Here is a 6,788-nt window from a genome sequence, read left to right on the forward strand (position 1 = left end):
TCTTTCTTTCTTTCTTTCTTTCTTTCTTTCTTTCTTTCTTTCTTTCTTTCTTTCTTTCTTTCTTTCTTTCTTTCTTTCTTTCTTTCTTTCTTTTTTTTTTTTTCCCTTTTTCCCATTTATCAAGTTTGGTCCCCAAAGTCAGACATTTTCTCCCCAAAATAACACTTTTCATCCTAGAAACAAGACATCTTGTTCCTCAAATTTTATCACAAACATTAGATATTTTCTCTTCAAAACGTTTCTGTATATAAAATAAAATGACATTTTCTCCATTAAATATCTCCTCTTCCCCAATATAATACATTCTCTACCCAAAATACTGCTTTTTATCCCCCAAAGAAGACATTTTCTCCCCAAAATACCCCTTTTTATTACAGAAATTTGCCTATTTTCTCCCCAAATGCCACTTTTTATCCCCAAATTTTCTACCCAAAATGCATTTCATGCCATAAATAAGACATGTCCTCCATTAAGTGTGGCTTTTTATCCCAATACAATCCATTTTCTACCCAAAATAGAACATTTTCTTCAAAAAGCACCATTTTTTAGTCCAAAAATATGACAGTTTCTCCCCAAAATATCTCTTTTTAACCCCAAAATAGGCCATCTTCTCTCCAAAATACTGCTTTTTATCTCCAAATTAAGAAATATTTTCCCCCAAATTCTGGTTTTATCCCCCCAAATAAGACAATTTCCCCCCAAAGTACGGCCTTTTCTTCCTAAAATAACACAGTTTCTTCTCAAAATACCCCAATATATCCCCCAAACAAGACACTTTCTACTCAACATGATGCTTTTTTTCTCAAAGGTTAAATATTTTCTCCCCAAAACCCCCATTATTATCCCAAACATTGGGCATTTTCTTGCAAAAATACTGCTTTCCATCCCCAAAATTAGATATTTTCACTACAAAATTCCACTTGGTAGCCCAGTAGTAGGACATCTTTTCATTAACAGAATGCTATTTTAATTTCCAAATGTCTTTTTTTGTTTTGTTTTGTTTTTTGGGGGAAGTGATATTTTGGCAGAGAATATTTCTTATTTTGGGGTTAAAAAGCAGTGTTTTGGGGAGAAAATGTCATACTCTCTTCTTTCGGGGATGGAAAATGGTATCTTGGAGAGAAAATGTCTAATTCATGTGATCAAAAGCAGTATTTTGGGGAGAAAAGACCTTTTTCCTTGGATATAGAGTGGAATTTTTGGGCTGTGGAGCAGTATGTTGGTGAGAAAATGTCTTATGTTTGGGATAAAAAGAGCTACTTGGGGTAGAAAATATCTTAGTTAGCAGCACAGAAAACAGCGTTACATCTCTTATGCCCTGTTACCCAAAGCCGATCTCTTTCTCCCCTGGTTTCTCACTGGCTGACTACTTTAGGTTCACAATCTCCCTGAGGCTCAGCTACACATAGGGATACTGGGTAAACACAAAGCTTTGGGTGCTGGGCCCCATGGCAGATGGAAGTGGGCTGGCTGGTGTGAAACCGGACCAAAACACTCAAGGAAGGGAGCTTGATGTGCTGAAACCCAGATGGTTGAAGGCCTGTTAGACCCAATGGCAAATGGAAGTGGGCTGGCTGGTGCAGAGCACAGAAGGAAGGGGGCTTGCTGGGCCGCAGCCAAGGAGGAAGGGGCTTGAGGAGCCCAGCGGCAGAAGGAATTAGACAATTGCTCCCCTAAATAGCACATTTATCTCCAAAAGAAGGCAGTTTGTCCCTTAAATATCAATTTTTAGCCCCAAAATCTATTTCCTCCCTTACTACCTATGGGTAAACTTGGGGTACTTCCTCACTACCTATGGGTACACATGGGTAAACATGAAGCTTTGCTTGCTCAGGAGTTATTCCAGCCCCTGCAGACTCAATTCTTGCTCACAGTTTCTGGATGTCTGCTGCCCCCACCCCAGTGAGTATCCCCTGGTTGCCCTGTGCCCAGCCAACAGCAGCCTGTCTCTCAGCAGTGTGCTGATGGCCTGGACTCCTCCATGTCAAATCAATGCAATTCACCACTCAAAAGACATGTTTGTGTTTTTGTCTTCCAATCTGTATTGTGACTGCAAACTAGTGCCACATCCAAACTGCTTTTCAGGGTATTGCCTTTCCTTTCTTTTCTTTGCAACGTCTCTTGCGGTCTTTGGACATTCAGCTGGCCATCATACGAGCCATGGGTGTTGCCCCTGAAAAGCATCATCGCCAAACCCAGCAGCAGCTGGGCTGAGTCAAGGCAGTGAAACCACCCCATGGTCTTCAGCGAGCTCCAAAGGCGCTAGCCCTGCCTCTCGGTGTCAAAGGGAATAAGTGAGCCGTGCAGGCCACCGAGCTCCCCACGGAATCCGTCCCAGATGGGCGAGAAATCTGACACACCGACCGTTCTAGGCTGGCAATGCCCGGGAAGTCGGCAACAGCCACGCCAGCATGCCGCTCATCAGGACCGAGTCCCCTCCACGCGCCCTCCTCTTCCGATGCGCGGCGGGCCTCTGAGCCGATTCTCAACTGCACAAGGGAGGTTGTAGTGAGCTGGGGTCGGGTACCCCTCCCTCCGTTGGGTCTCTACCATTGTACGACGGATCTGCCGCTGGGATGCAGTAGAGAAAGGTATCCTCTCCACCCTTTCACACCTCCAGAATGGCCACCGCCAATGTTTCCCATCACCACCATCAGATGTGGAGGCTGTTCGGCAGAGTGCCGATTCACAGATGCTAGAACCTCGCTGACGAAAACGATTCACAGCTTGCCTGTGACCTTCACAAGCTTCTAGGCTCTCAACTGCCGTATTAACTTCTTGGAAAGGTGTGGTCAGGCACTGAACATGCCATCTGAACAGGGAGGTGTGGAGTCACCATACAGCATGAGGGAGTGTTCAAGGAAACATTTTGGATGTTGTGTGTAAGGGAGAGTATGAATTGACAAAAAAAACCTTGCGGGAAGGTATCGGTGATCGGTTGGACCTGTGCTAGAATCTTCTAGGTCTTTTTCCACCTTGGATCATGTCTGTGATTCTGGTTGATCCCCAGACATGGGTCCTTTGTGGGTGCAAGTGTATGGGTATAGCTAATGGGGGCCTATGCGGTCTTTAATGGGGTTCTTTATGGGGTATTTGAGTGGGTCCCTACGCGTCGTCCTTTATTGGGGTTCTTTATGCGGGCGTTCCCTAGTGGTCTTTAACGTGTCCTAGTGTGCTTGTTGTGTTTTAGGATATGATTTAACTGGAAGTATGGTGATGGTTGGAGTACTGGAATGGTAATTAATCTAGATCTTACCCTAGGTCTTTTCCAACCTTGATAAGTCTATGTATGTTCTGTCCGATCAATGCTTTTCTGAATACTGATTTTCACGCTTCCCTTACATTACTGGTTGGTCGTTACATGAGAGAAATACGAGAGCCCGACCAAACGCCGAGCTACTACGAGATACGTCCCTCCGCCTTCAGTGACCGATCGCTGAGCACTCACGGCATCTGAGGCTCTCCTGTGCTGGCCCTGGTTCTGCGAGCTCCTGACACATCCTGTCATCTTCTGCTGAACCGGGGAGCTCGGTGCTGAGCGCTCATACTCCCTTTGGACACCGTACGAGGCAGGCTGGCCTCTGACGCTTCGCTGAAGATGACCATGGGGTGGGTTCCATCTGCCTTGGACTACAGCCCATTCTCTGCTTGGTTTGGCGTGATGCTGCTGTCAGGGCAACAGCCCAATGGCTTCGGGTAGTTCGATTGGCCAGGCTTGACATTGTCCAAAGAGCAAAGAGACGTGCATAAGAGAAAGGCAACTACCCGATAAAGCAGTTTGGGGATGTGGCACTAGTTTGCAGTCCAATACAATGGAAGAACAAAGCACAAACATGTCTTTTGAGTGGTGAGTTGCATTGATTGCACAATGGAGGAGTCCAGGCCATCCAGCACACTGGCGAGCAGAAGGCTGCTGTCTGGGCGTGGGCCCACAGGGCAACCAGGGGATACCATTTTCTTGGGGCTCGGGGCAGCAACATCTCAGAAACTTGTGAGTCAGGATATTTTTGAGTCTGCTAGTGGGAATTATAACTCCTGATCAAGCAGAGGCTTCCATGTTTGTGTTATTTTATTTCTTTTGTTTTATTGATGTTCCGTTTTTTTTTACCTCCATGTGTACCGCATGTCATGTTACCCCGTGGTTTGCCAATGGTAGTGATATTTAAGGAGAGGAAATCATGGTTTGGGGCCTAAAATATTGAATAATTTAAAAGAACAAACTGCCTCTTTTGGAGATAAATGGCTGAGGTTAGGGGGAGGGAAATTCGTACTAATTCACCTTACCTGCCAGCGGCCCATCTGCCGTCTGAGCTGCCTCTCAAGCGCCCTCCTCTTGGGCTGCGGCACAGCACGCCCTCCTCTCGTGCTTCTCTGGTCTGGGGTCGCTCTGCACCGAGCATGCGGCCACACACTTTCACATTGGTCTTTCGGGGGCCACATGGGCCTCAGGATATAATATCGGAGGGAGATGCCCCCCAAACCAACTCAGTCTGGGTTTTCAGCACATCCAACAGGCCCTTCCCTCTAGGGCGTTGGTTGGGTCCAGGTTGATGCGCCGAGCTACGCGACGCACCGCCCAGCTTCGTGCACACTCATGCGCAATGGGGGAGGCCCAGACACCTCGCACATAGCCTTCCGGCAGTTACCCAGTATCCCCTTAACAATGCTGATGTGCGCGCAAGCCTCATAGGGCAGGAGCTGACCTGAACTCCACGTAGTCCCACGCCAGTGAGCAAAAGCATCGCCCGTGGCACGAATTGTATGATATGGGCCACCCGGGAAGGGGTTCGTTGACATGCAGTGCCTCAGAGAAGTCGCGAGCTTGCTTCGGTGTCCGGCAAGTCCTGTGACATGAGAGCCAAAAATCGGGTCAGTAACAGCAATGCGTCAGAGACGCGCTGAGATCGCTATTTCTGTGCTGGACTCACGTCGGAGTCAGCAGCTGCTAGGAACCGCGCCGCGCCGGACCGTGCATGGCTAGTTGTCCGGCCCAAGTAAATTCTTTATCAAAGGGAAACCGTACGTACGAATAAATTTCTTCTGGACGTTTGCCCGAGGGACATCAAACAAGAGGCTGTGGTTGAGGCCGCCTCCTGGGGCCTTTGCGACCGCGGTGAAGCCGCGGCCTCTGAAGACTAGAGATTAACGTCAGTTCTGTGTTCGCCGGAATGGTGCGCCATGCAGACGGCGCCTAGTAAAAGTCGATAGGCCCAACAGGCGGAGTAGAAGATCACCCACATGACCATCAGAACTCGCCTCACGACGGTATTGTTCCTCCAAGAAAACACCTGCGACGGAACACGGAGGAGAGCAAGAACCCTTCGAGGCTACCTTTGCGGTTGGGCTTCGCGACCAGTGTTGCCACCACTCGGAGCAGAGCTCGCCACTGCCCCAAAGCTTGCCTGGGCGCCTCGCGCGGGCAAGACCACAGCAATTGGGGTACAACGGCTGCCCCGGACACTTTTCTCGAATGCGCCACTGGTCCCCACCTCCCTCCATCTCAGTAGGCATCCGCCTTCCCCTCGGCTGCTGACGAGAACAGCGCCTCGTCTCTCTGGACATCGCGGTCTTTGGTCCTCACGCTAGTGTCATTGGAACTAGGCCTGCTAAGACCTGCTTAGTTCCTCTGCCCCGCCCTACACCGAAAAAGAGCGACTATTGCTCTGTCAGCGCAACTGGGATCTGCGGTGGCCCCGTCGGTGTTGCAGAGCCAAGGGGTGCTCCCGGCGCAAGCGTCCCTTGTCCACCATACCTACAGACGGTAGCTATTCCCCGCTGACGCAAGTCTGTGGGTCAGACGCCCTTTCTCTTCCTCCGACGGGCCATGGGTTGTAATAGCGGGAGCGTGCATCCTCGCCACGCAGGTATTCCTTTAGCCTGCTTAGGGAGCCAGCACGGAAGGGCAGATGACTTCGCCTAAGGCTCCGTTGCAGAATTGGAAACATAAGTACGGGACCTCTTGGTGTACCCCCACAAGTCCTGCTAGACGGGAACAGGGCACGAGGATGGTGTTTCCATGAGGTCCCATAAAGGGACTGAGACTGAACGACTTGTGATAGTCTGTTGTGTTCTTGTTTTAGTGGCTGCTGGGGCTGAACCGCAGTCCAAAAGCACGAGCTCGCCGCACCACGTCCAAAAACAGTGGTGCAGTTCGTCCCAAACAGTCTCTTTCCTACACATAACTTGCCCTTAAACGTCCTTGCCCTTCCCTTTCTATTTTAGCCATGCACAAGGTGGAAGGATCCGAGTTGCGCCCACAAAAGGACCTAAAGGGCTTCCGCTTGCAGCCATTGTGCTTCGTGGAACAGAGATTCAGAGGTTGGGAAGGACAACATCAGACGCATGGCAGTGCCTGTTATGCACACTGGCAAGAACCTTGCGAGCATAACACATCCGACCAGAATCTAGCAACGAGAATACCGACCAGGTACCAGACGGGCCTTCACGCTTTCTGGCTGCCTCAGCACAGGACAAACGGGGACTACCGCCTTGCCGAGCTCATAAGGAGAATACACAAGACACACTCGCCCTTTCCTACGGAGCCCGTCCAAACATGGTCTTGTCCTGGCTGGTGACTGCAAATGGAGTGAGCTATCCTTGGGAGGCAGCGCTCGGAAGTAGCCACCCTGCCGTCCGATGGACCTGAACCCATTTCTGGGTGTGGATTTTCCAGGCTCAATAAAATGGAGACCCTCAACAATACGCTGAGGTGGCCGAGGCGATCTTGAGCTTGGCAGACTGGGAAGGCCTGCATATTTGCGTCACGGCGACAAGCGCTCGTGCCTCAG

This window comes from Coturnix japonica, chromosome 25 (assembly GCF_001577835.2).
Source record: "Coturnix japonica isolate 7356 chromosome 25, Coturnix japonica 2.1, whole genome shotgun sequence".
Taxonomy (NCBI): domain Eukaryota; kingdom Metazoa; phylum Chordata; class Aves; order Galliformes; family Phasianidae; genus Coturnix; species Coturnix japonica.